The following is a 13,472-nucleotide window of genomic DNA, read 5'->3' as shown; positions in this document are numbered from 1 at the left end:
ATTATTGCGTGTCGAATGAAATTAATGACATCTTTCTCTTTAATACTTCGCAATGCAATTGCCTCTTTCCACTTGGAGAAGTAATCCGTTGCTGCCAATATATACTATTTTCCTTTGGACGACGGGGGATTTATGGAACCAATGACATCAAATCCCCATGTAGTAAAAGGCTAGGAAGTAGCCATCTAATGAAGATCTTCAGGGGATATATGGATAATATCCCCATGAATCTGACATTCGTGGCACTAGTTCGCATAATCTATAGCGTCTTTAAACATTGTGGGCCAATAATATCCCATTTGATGCACTCGATGGAATAAATTTTGCCTAGCCTAATGCACCCCACATTCCCCAGAATGTGCCTCTCGCAATACTTGACTGGCTTCGTCCTCGTCTAAACATCGCAGAAATATTTCATTGTAAGATCTTTTGTATAATGTCTCATTACACATAATAAATATTTTCGATCTCTGCTTAATTTGTAATTTCAACACTTGATCTTCTGGTAGGATATCATACTTGAGATAATCAACGAAAGGCTGACGTCAATCGTTTGTTGTCACCTGTAGAGACGATATGGGGAGTGCTTCAATGGCTTCACTGATGATTTCCATTGAGGGCAAAAATCTTCTTTCTTCAATTGTCACCTATAGGGGGCTTCAATCTAGGCAAGATAGTGCTGCTGCTAAACTAGCCTAAGCATTTGCCTTCGCATCTCGCACCATGGTACATGCTTGATCTCGACATGCAGGAATTGTTCCAACAAATGTTACGCTTTTCGACAATATGGCAAAAGCTCTTCTTTTTGGTTTCAAACTCAGTCGTCAACTGATTTATAACCAGCTTGGAATCCCCATAAATTTGCAATGTCTTTATCTTAAATTTGCTAGCTATCTCCATTCCAATGATGAGGGCATTATACTCGGCTTCATTATTCATGCATGCGATACCCAACATGAAAGAATATGGTAATAAATCACCTTGGGGGGTGATAAATACCACTCTGGCACCAGCTCCTGTTGCTCGTGATGTACTATCAAAAAAAATTTGCCATGAATTTGGCGATTCGATCATCATGATTTGTTCGTCAGGAAATTCATCAAGAACGACTTCGTTATCTATTACACGATTGTATATTTTAATAGAAACAACATCCACTTAGCCAATCTTCTTGATAACATCGGCCTTGTCATTAAAAACTTAATGGGATCTGCTCGAGATATCAGAGTTATGTTGTGGGACAAATAATAATGTCTTAGCTTTTGAACCACAAATATCAATGCCAAACATACTTTTTCAATCGACATATAATTGAATTCTGCACCTATTAAAATTCAACTTAGATAATAGAGTGTCGCTTCCTTCCTGTTTTCGTTCACTTGCGCCAACAAGGCTCCAAATGAATTTTCTGCCGCTGATATATCAATGCCAAACATACCTTTTCAATCGGCATATAATTGAATTCTGCACCTATTAAAATTTAACTTAGATAATAGAGTGTCGCTTCCTTCCTGTTTTCGTTCACTTGTGCCAATAAGGCTCCAAATGAATTTTTTGCCGCTGATATATACAAGATAAGAGGTTTACCCTTCACCGGAGTTGTTAGCACTGGAGGTTGTTTCAAAAATTCTTTAATCGAGTTAAAGGCATTTTGAGAAGACTTGTCCCATATAAATTCCATTCCTTTCTTCATTAAGTGAGAAAATGGCTAGCATCTTCCTGTTAGGTTTGAGATAAAGTAGTGAATATATGCTAATTTCCGTTGCAAGCTCTTCAGTTCCTTCAACGTTTTCGAGGTTGGCATATCCTGAATAACCTTAACATTCCCTGGATCAATCTCGATTCCCCTGTGCCTTACAAAAAAATGAGAAATTTCCCTGATGATACTACGAATGCATATTGGGCTGGGTTCATCCTTAATTGTTTCTTTCTAAGTCCGCAGAATACCGAAGCCAGATGCTCATAGTGTTCGTTGTGGCAGTTTGATCTAACCACTAGATCATCAACATAGCACTTAACATGTTTGTGCATCATGTCTTGAAATATGTTTTGTATCGCCCTCTGATATGTTGCGCCCACATTCTTAAGACCGAACAACATAACTTTATAGTAATATATCCCTAAAGAAGTTCTAAAAGCTATTACTTCTTCATCTTCAGGGGCCATTCGTATCTAATTATAACCAGCATAGCTGTCCATGGAAGACATGATATCATACTGCATCGTATTGTCAATTAACAACTCAGTAATTGGTAATGAAAAATTGTCTTTTAGGTAAGCTTCATTTAGATCTCTGAAGTCGACACAAACCCTAATATATCTGCTTTTCTTCTTTACTGCGATTACATTCGATATCCATTTAGGATATTTAAGTTCTCTGATGAACCCAACTTTTATCAGCTTACTTATTTCTTCTTCTATCCGAGGGACCAGGTCTGGATGAAATCGCCTCTGTGCTTGTTTGAATGGCCTCTTATCTTTGGAGATATTTAATTGGTGCATCGCCACTGACGGCTCTAGGCCTGGTATTTCTACGCATGTCTAGGCAAAAATATCTTTGTTCTCTTTCAAAAGCTTGATATATCGATCAATTTCTTCTTCTGGCAAACTAACAGTTATAAATGTATTTTGTGGTTCTTCTTCCGTTCTTAAATTTATATATCGCAAACTGTCAATTGTCGATTGCTCCCTGTCTTCCATCTGCTTTGGTGCTATTTCAGGATTCCTAACCATTTCAGAGTCTATTTCTTCTGTCTAGTTAGCTGTAACCATGTTTATTGAAGCTTCTGCCCCCAATTCTCGAAACTTCACTTGCTTTTTTTTTATTATTATTAACTCCAATCAGAATCTGAATTCCCTTTCCATAATTCAAGCCAACTGGTTCTTCATAATCAAAGCCCATGTTCTTCATGATTTTCCTTCTCACCAGACTATATCTCTCAAGATCTTCAAATGCTAACTTTTCATGCCTCACATTACGGTCGATTGTTTCTTCCATCCGTACTTCTGAAGGGGTGTAGAATTCAATTGGCTTGGTGTACTTTGCACTGGGCTTGACGTGAAATCTTTTTATGATGAGAGGGAATGGCTTACTCCATTCATCACATGGGAGCAGCACTGTGTAATTAGACTACAAAATTTCCAACTATTCTGGTGACAATAATGTTAACGGTGGTTGTCCCGGTTGTCGCAGATGCTTTGGCACAAAATAAAATTTCTTTCTTGCTTTTTCTATTCCTGGCGATTCTATCTCTCTTTCCTTCACTATTTCCATGCAAATATTTCCTGGGGCTTATTTTCATTGTTCCTTTTCTCTTCCTTATTAGCGAATTCATCATAATAACTGGCATCTGCGAAGAAGGCTTCAACTTTTGTATGTGGCCTCACGTCAGCTAGTACTTTGTGTTACACCCCGTCTTTGCAGTATATGAAGCACTGATGTAGGGTGGAAGGTATGATGCCATACTGATGTATCCATGGTCTCCCCAGAAGAAGGTTATATGTTGTCACTACATTTATCATATGGCAAACAACATTTGTAGTTAACTCTCCTATTTCCAGAGTTATGGTGATCTTACCAAGTGCACGTTGTCCATCTTGATTAAAGCCCTGTATCATCATTCCACTAGGGCGCAGGTTCGAACGCCGATAACCTAATTCATTCAACATCATTAGCGGTAATAGGTTTACTGTAGACCCATTATCAAGCATTATTCGCTTGACATGCTTACCCCAGATATGACCCACGATCATCAATGACCTATTATGTTCCCCATCACAAATTAGGTCATCATCGGAAAAGGAGATAACTAGCATAGATTCTCCCTGTTTTTCACTCTCCATCCTCGTCAACAATACTTCCCTAATATCATTGTCAGATAAAGCTTTAATTAAGCTTTGTTGGGAGTCTTCTGACAATCTTAGAGCATTATAGACACTCAACCGAGCTGGTATGCCTTTCAGGTGACTTATGATGTCATAAATCACTTTCCTTGTTTCCCTCTCTTTTTCTTTTTTTCCATTGTCACCATTGGGGTAACTCTTAATTACTTCTACTATTGGTCTCCCACTTTTTGGATTTGGTGGATTGGCTATCTTCTTCCCTGATCGCAAAGTAGTCACTGCAACTCTCCCCATTATTTTCTGATGATCCGCATTTTCTCTTCCCCAGGAGTCTTCTCACATTGTAAGTACATTTGTTGTCGCCCTTTTGTCTCTTTCTTTCTCTTTTTCAACCATTATCTCCCCCCTATTTATCATCCTCTGTATAATACATTTCAACGTGTAACAATTTTTTGTTGGATGTCCCACTAAGCGGTGGTAATAGCAGAAATCTCTTTCTTTTATTTTCGATGCTTCTTCGGGGCGTTTTGACAGAGGTAGCTCGATTGTTCTAGTTTTCAGCAATTAGTTTATCATGGGAAGTACGTCTTCTTTCTCAAACGCAAACCCTCGTGAGAATTCAACGATTAGAATTTTTTTCGTAGAACCTTCCTCTCGGATGATTCGACTCTTCTTTCCTTTCTATCCTCTTGCCCCTTGTTTCTCTCATATCTTTGCTTCTTTTCTCATGCTCAACCACATTTGTAATTAATTTCTGATATCCTCTTCTAGCCATCTCATAGTTGAACGCCGACATTTTTCTAGTCATCAGTTCCAATGCGTGCACTTTTGTAGCCAAGTTGCGGAAGGTTTTGATGTCAGCACTGGTGAGACCAAATGTTATTCTTGCCTCCATAGAATTCAGGCACATCTTCACTTGTTCTTTCTCTTCTGGTAACTGCCGGCAAGATGCCCCAGGGTCTTCCATCTTTCTATAAACTTTTCTACCGACTCTCCTTCTCTTTTTCTCACTGAAGCTAGTTCTGTAATACTAACATCACGTTTAAACGTGTCTTGCATTTGGACCCACGTCCTTATCGACTCGGATGTTAAACTGAAATATTATTTAAATGCCTTGCTCGTCAAAGAAGACCCGAATAGCCGAAGGTAATATTGGGGCACCATGGAGAAATTTCCTATACTGGTGATAAAATGCATTAGATGCTTCCTTCGGTGATCCATCCCCATTGAACTTCTGAAAATTAGGATTCTTGAAATTATTCGGGAATGGGATATCCTCTACCTCTCTTAGATATGACATCCGATATCTGAACCTTCCTGTACCTTCACATTCCCTTTCTGACTTGACTGCTTCCTTAATGACTTGTCGCACTTCTTCTTGAGTTAGCGCTCTCGTAGCAAGCGCAGATCCGTGCGATCCTGTTCTTAGCGGTTGTGACCATTCAGGGTGTTGTTCTCGCTCATTCACGTTATCGACCACTAGGGGCGCTGCCATTCAGGCTACGTTATGTGTAAGAGTTCCTAGAGCCTCCTGGAGGTTTCTGCATTCTTCCATCAGTGCTTTCTGTGCCTTTGCCATTTTGGCTATGCGATCTTCTATAGTTGGGGAGGACCCTTGATCTGTTCCGGTCATATATATAGCGGCCTCTCCGTTCCTTGATGAAGTAGTAGTTGAGGCCAAATGAGAATGCATTGACATTATGGGGGTTGCTGAAAGAGGAGACTTGTCTGATCTCCTTATATTTCCAGAATAATCAGTTGGTTGGGGCGACATGAAGATTGGCGATGCAAAGATTGGCGAGTCTATCAGTAATGACTTATCCTTATGTTTTGTTGTCCACCGAGAGTTTCTAGTTGGTAGAGTAGGAAAATCATGTATTGCTGAGGGGATGATAGTTCGCTAAGGGTAAATTGCCGGCAAGGCGAGTTCGGGGTGTTTCCTGACTGTATTTTGTGTTATCGATCCCCTAACTCTTCTCTGTGGTGAACTAGTCCTAGCAGCAGTGACATTCTAGGTTCTTGTCTTCCTACAAGTGACAACGATCTAGTCATTTCTTTCTTCCTATGCTACCGTCAAAGCGGTTATGACTACAACAACTGCTCAAGGTTCTATGCTCTTGACTGACACTACTCCTATGCGACAGTCGGTTTATTTATCGGCATATTCGATAATAAACCCTGTCGCGGTGAAGTAGAAGACTGTTTTCTTCTGAACGGTTTCCATTAGTTGAATGTAATTTTTCTTTTAATATTCTCCTTCATCATGAAAGACAATACAAGTCAGTGTTTGAATCAAGTTACATTCTACTTTGGAGATGAAAGGGAGGATCTTCCTGCTGAGAGTAGCCATTTTGGCACCTTAATTTTGCCAAACAGTAGTGACTACCCTCTATATAATCCTTAAGTTAGTATTAAGTGAATAAGAAATTTCCTAGCAGAGTCGCCATTTTGTTTCGAACAAGAAACAAATGATTTAGAGGATTTAATTCACTCAATAATTAATGAAGGAATATGAAGAGGATAATCACAACATTTATTCATTCTGAATTCATTTACATCCTTTATCTCCTTTAATTCTAAGGTAGAATGTTTACAAAACATATAATATGTAAAGCATAATGCAATTGATTCATGTTTCCAAGGAATCTTGGGATGTTGTCATCAATGCTCTAGCATGACAAGTGTCTTAATTGGTTCCTTGATTTGAGTTGATTTAATTGCTGGGGAAATCATGTATACACAACTATCACTGAGGCACTATGCTATGCGCCAGAGCATTGTGCGCTTGGAAACTGTGGACATTATAAGTAGAACATTGTGTGCTGGAAGCACTGTGTACGGGATGCTGGGGACATTGTGCGCATAGCACCATGCATTAAAGAGTTGTGTGGACTAGAACACAGCGCACCAGAACACACTGTGTGCTAACGTTCATTGTTCGAAGGCAATGTTGTGTGCCGCACAACACTTGCTCCGCACATCGGGTGCGACGACTACCTTTTTTATCCCAAGGTTTGCTTTTCGCCTTTGTCTTCTCTTAGATATGATGCTAATGACCCCTTTAGAGGGGTGATGGGGTATATATAGCCTCTTCACACTTGTAAGCATTCCACTATCTTCATTTGTATGGACATCGCCATTGCATGGTCCTTCAGTGTGCGGTCCACTTCGTTGTGTGCTGCACTCTGGTGTGTGGTCTGCTTTGTTGTGTGTTGCACTCTAGTGTGTAGTCCACTTTATTGTATGCTGCACTCTGATGTATGGTCTACTTTGTTGTGCGCTGTACTCTGGTGTGCAGTCTACTTTGTTGTGCACTGCCATTGTGCGAGCTTTACTTGTGTGGATAGCATTGTCCGGCTCGGCCTACACCAGCCACAACGCTTCTGCGCTCAACACAAGTCTTTGTCTTTCTCTCTTTTTTATGCCTCAACACCTTCTCTTTGACATTTCATAATGTAATTGCCTCTATCTATTTAGAGAAATTGTAAGACCCGTGTCCTAATCCGTACCATTCCGCTGGCTTCCGCGGTTCTTCCGGTCAAATTTCGGCAACCTTCGCACCATATCCGACGTTTGCGCGCTATCTTAAGCCAGGTCCCACACACCGACGTCCGCTCGAGCCGAAACTTATGTCTTGGCGATCGCGTCGTCGCCGCGGTTCCAACGCTATGACTTGTGCACTGAACCGATACCTAGGCAAGAAAATGCCGATCAGCGTTTATTCCGAAGAAACACCGTGTGTTGCGGATTTCAAGGGAATCTCTACACAATTAGTCCCATCAATCAACCATAAATGCAACCATACCTCAAGTACAACAACTCATCCCTCTTTCTCCACAAAGTCAACTCTCTCTCTCTCTTCACCCATCCCTCTTTTACTCACTTTTCAAACAAACCCATGCTTCATTAATTACACCCATCACTCCATCACCTCATATCACTCCCATCCTCTCATTTTCTCTCTCATTTTCTCAAATCTCTCCAAGCAACTCAACCCCCACACGTCCAACCCTTCTCTCCCTCTCAAGTGTGGTCCACCTTCCTATCTTCCATCTCAACCATCTAAACCCCATCAATCTCCATCAAAGTTGAAACTAAGGAGCATTGGAGTCTAAGGGACCAAGAAGAAGGAAGATAAGGTGGGTGATTTGCCATTATTTTAAATTTTAGGGCCCACTTGTTGGTGGGACCCATTTGGATGTATGTGATTTAATCAAGAGGGCCCATAGTGGCGGGCTTCCTCTATCTCACCGTATATCTCTCTCTATCTCTCTCTCTCTCTCTTTCTTTGTAATGGTGTGGATCCCACCAATATGTGTTACATCTACCCCGTCCATCTACATCAGACGGTGTGGCCCACTCTATTACAGGTGATGATTCACACCATCCACTGTTCGGATGGGCCCAAGGCATTTCTTTTTGTTTATATACATGTTTTATTTTATATAATATATATATAATATATATATATGTATAATATAATATGTATTATATATATATATATATATTATGTATATGTATATACATATATGTTGGTGGGCCACGTCCACGTGGGACCCACCACGATAATGTGTTTATGCATGCCGTCCAGCGTCCCTGAACGCTGGACGTTGGCAAACAGGGAAGTGTAAAATGACATGGGAGGTACTAACGAGCTAGCCAAAATGGTGGGCCACTCATGCAAGCCCCACCTTGATGTATACATATAATCTAAGCTGTCTATTCCGTTACCTAGTTCATTTCAGCCGTTGAACCAAAAGTTTGGACTAATCTGATAATCAAGCGGGCCATACCAAAGGAAATAGCGGTATTGCCATTAAAATACCTCCCTGATGCTCCTGTATGTCTGAAATATCCCAATATTGGACTCTATGGGATTGTATCAACCTATAGGGACCAGTGGCGGGATCGAATCGATCTGATGAAGGCCCTACCCCAGGAAAACCATGGAAAAATTGGTTTTTTTTTATTAAAAAAAACACTTACAGCAGCTGCTGCTGCTGTCAGCGCACGCAGCAGGCGCTGCCTGCAAGTGACGGACGGGCGACCGGGCTGGGGCTCACGGCCCCAGCTATGGGCCCCACGTGATGCGTGTCAGACATCAAAACCATGTATTTGGTGGGTCCTCATGGACCAGCCGTCCACCCCAAAAATCAGCTGTAAACGGAACTCAGGCGGGCTATACCATCTAAAATTATGTGAAAACATACCTAAACATATAAAAAACACTTGGTGGGGCCCACCCGAAATTTGAATGAAGCTGAAACTTGGTCTGAACGGTCAGTCAGGTGGGACTCACTCAATGAATGGGCTGGATTTGTGAACCACATTTCGGTGGGCCCCACATCCACCCCAGGTCCTGGTGACCTTATAAATAGGTTGGACGTCAAACGAACATCACGGTGGGCTCCCTGCCCACGTAGGTTGGTTGGTAAACAAACATTACAGTGGGCCCATCTTGTATGAAAAATAAACATTATAGTGGGCCCATTTTGTATGAAAAAATAAATAAATATTAGTGGGCCCTATCCAGGCCCACGTGACCTTATGGATAGATTGGATGATAAACAAAAACCACAGTGGGCTCTACCCTAGTCCACATGACCCTATGAACAGTTGGGTGGAAAATAAACATTATAATGGGCCCTAAGTTGGGTGGAAAATAAACATTATATTAGGCCCTAGGCTGGGTGGAGAATAAGCATTATGGTGAGTCCTACTTAGGACCCACCTATGTATGTATTGTAAACCACGCCCTCTATTAGTGTGGGCTCCATCATGATGTATGTGTTTCATCCAACTGTCCAACTGTTTTGGGGATAATTTAAGGCCCATTGTGGAGGCCCATCTTCATGTATTAGTGGTCCTTGTTGAGGCCCACCTTGATTTGTATTAGGCCCATATTTTGAGGCCCATTTGATGTACTGGAGGCCCATGGGTCAAGGCCCAATAGGACATACATAAGGCCCAATGTAGTGTAATTCCACCATGGTATATGTATTGATTTTGTAACGGGCCACGCCTTGGGAGCAATGCTGGTTTGACGTCCACATTGAATGGATAATATTGGTTAAATGTCCGCATTATAACTCTCCCTAAGGCCCACTGATAGGCCCATACTTGTGGTAAGTAGGCCGTCTAGGCCCATCTCCGTTATACACAGAGCTCATCTCTTTATACATGTTTAGTATAGATCTATGATTCATGATCATCCGCATCATATGTATGCCTGATGTGAGGAGTGACCGATTATATCATATGCCTTCGGGCGGACTGTCTATGGGCTCCCTGATAGGCGGAGTTGCCCCATATAAATGCATGGTACACACAGGACTGTTGCATGACTGATAGTATGATTCATGCACTTACATTTGTGTGATTGTAGTTACTATATGCCCTAGCGACATCAGGGCCATAGCCTTCATAGACACATCGTGAATGGCTGGGTTAGATACCGAAAATATTTGGTTCTAGCATACGGGCGCCATAGACGTCCCTGGGTGAAAATCCCTAAACCCGATGGTACCAGAGGATGACTCCAATGTCGAGACCGAGTGGATATACGAGCGCATGAGGGCTGAATACCAGGAGGCCGCGTCTCCCACTGTGTCGTGGTCGGTTGGAAAGGAGTGTGGCCTTACTCGCCTGAGGGTAGGGGCAATACTAGGCTGAGTTTGACCAGCTCGCGAATGGGTCCGCTATCGACGTGCCGGTTAGGTATTGGCAGACTATTGGCCAGGCGGATAGTGAGGTTTCTTACGCTCACTTGGACTGTGCGGCTAGGAGAGCAACAGTGCCATTTGGAGTGTATTGAACCCCAGTGATTATCCAGAATGAGAACTGTACTGATACATGTTGAGGATTAGCATGCTTGAGTTGCATTTCGCATCGCATGGCCGTGTTATGGTCGATGACATTCATATCTTGCACCGCATAGCCTTGGTACGGCTGATTGCATTCATGTACTCATCACCATGATTCCGCATTACTCTGACCTTTGCATTTTAAGCACGCTTATATTACGCATATACTCACACCACCCTCTAAGCTTTCTATAAGCTTATGCACGATTGATGCGTACAGGTGACGCTAGGACGCAGTCGCAGCCATAGTCTCGCTGTAGTTGGAGCGTGCAGCCGAGCTTCTGGAGTTTTGTTTCTTTTGTTACATTGTATTTTCCCTTTCAGTCGCATTGTACTCAAAAGTTTTTGATCATAGTGGATTTTGTGGTGGTGTTCTTGTGGTTATTGTTCGTGGGTTATGTTTTTAGTTATGCTCGTTATGAATTAGACTGATGATTATAAATCCTCCTTGTAGTATCCCAGGATCAGAACCTGGTGAATGGGTGCCGGGATCCGAGAATGGGGTTCTACGGAGGCTGTCGGCGCCGGATTCGACGATCGGGAATTTTTTGAGCCCGGTTTCCGAGTTCGGGGCGTGACAGAAATCATCCATTGTTGTCAGTATATATTGCTTCCCTTTGTATGACGGCGGATTTATAGGACTAATAACATCAAGTCCCTAGGCGGAAAAGGCCCAAGAAGCGGTTGTCTGATGAAGATCCTTGGGAGGTATATGTATGATATCGCCATGAATCTGACATTCACGGCATTGCTTTGCATAATCTATAGCATCTTCAAACATTGTGGACCAATAATATCTCATCCGATGCACTCAATGAAATACATTTCGGCCAGCTTGATGCGCTCCACATTCCCCGAAATGAGCCTCTTGCAACACTTGCATTGCTTCTTGTTTATCCAGACATTACAAGGAAATTTCATTATAAGATATTCTATATAATATCTCATTACACATAATGAATCTTTTCGATCTCTGCTTAACTTGTTGTTTCAGCATTTAGTCTTCTGGCAGGATATCATATTTGAGATAATCAACAAAAGGCTGACGCCAATCAATTGTTGTCACCTCCGGACATAATATGAGAAATGCTTCAGCGACTTCGTTAATAATTTCTGATGAGGGCAAAAATCTTCTTTCTTCTTTTATCACCTGCAGTGGGCTTCGATCTAGACATGATAAAGCTGCTGCTAAGCTAGCCAAAGCATTCGCCTTTGCATTCTCGTATCGCGCCACATGCTTGATTTCGACATGATGGAATTGTTCTACCAATTATTGCGCTTTTCGATAGTATGGCAAAAGCTCTTGCTTTCTTGTTTTAAACTCGGTTGTTAGTTGATTTATAAGCAACTTGGAATCCCCAAAAAACCTGCAGTGTCTTTCTCTTCATTTTTCCAGCTATCTCCATTCCAATGATGAGAGCATTATATTCAGCTTCATTATTTGTGCATGAAGTACCTAATGTGAAGGAATAAGGTAATAAATTGCCTTGAGGGGTGATAAATATCACTCTCACACCTGCTCCTATCGCTCGGGATGCGTCATCGAAAAACATTTACCATGAGCTTGGCGATTCAATCATCATGACTTGTTCATCGGGAAATTCATCAGAAACAATTTCATTGTCTATCACTGGATGATCTAACAAAAAGTCCGCCACTGCCTACCCCTTAACTTCTTTTGCTAGCTCATAAGTGATCATATATTCTGACAGTAATAACATCCATTTTGCCAATATTCTTGATAACATCAGCCTTGTCATTAAGAACTTTATGGGGTTTGCTCAAGATATCAAGATTATGTTGTGGGACATGAAATATTGTCTTAGTTTCTAGACCGTAAATATCAATGTCAAGCATACTTTTTCAATCAGAGAGTAATTGCATTCTGCACCTATTAGAGTTCGACTCAGATAATAAAGCATCGTTACTTTCCCATGTTCATTCATTTGTTCTAACAAGGCTCCCAATGAATTTTCAGCCGCGGTTATGTATAGGATAAGAAGTTTACCCTTCACAGGAGTTGCTAACACTGGAGGTTGTTTCAACAATTCCTTTATCAAATCGAATGCATTTTGACAAGACTTGTCTCATACAAACTACGTTACTTTCTTCATCAGATGAGAAAATGGCTGGCACCTTCCTACCAAGTTTGAAATAAAATGTCGAATGTACGCCAATTTCCCTTGGAGGCTTTTCAATTCTTTCAACATTTTCGGGGGTGGCATATCTTGAATGGCCTTAACTTTTCCTGGATCGATCTCGATTCCCCTGTGTCTTACGACGAAACCGAAGAATTTCCCTGATGATACCCCAAAGACACATTTAGCTAGATTTATCTTTAGCTATTTCTGTCTTAGTCGATGGAAGACTGAAGCCATATGCCCGCAGTGCTCTTTGTGATCGTTTGATCTAACTACCAAATCATCCACATAACACTCAACATGTTTATACATCATGTCTTGAAATATACTCTGCATTGCCCTTTGATATGTTACGCCCGCATTCTTGAGACCGAAGGGCATGACCTTATAGCAATAGATTCCCAATGAAGTCTTGAACACTGTTGCTTCTTCATCTTCAGGAGCCATTCTTATTTGGTTATAACCTGCATAACCGTTCATGAAGGACATGACAGCATATTCTGTTGTACTATCAATTAACAACTCAGTTATCGGCAACAAAAAATCGTCTTTCGGACATGCTTCATTTAGGTCTCTAAAGTCAACACGTACCATGATCTGCCCATTCTTCTTCTTCACTGGGACG

This window comes from Magnolia sinica, chromosome 4 (assembly GCF_029962835.1).
Source record: "Magnolia sinica isolate HGM2019 chromosome 4, MsV1, whole genome shotgun sequence".
In the NCBI taxonomy this organism is placed as follows: domain Eukaryota; kingdom Viridiplantae; phylum Streptophyta; class Magnoliopsida; order Magnoliales; family Magnoliaceae; genus Magnolia; species Magnolia sinica.
The sequence above is the reverse complement of the archived record's forward strand: the minus strand, read 5'-3'. Positions refer to the sequence as shown.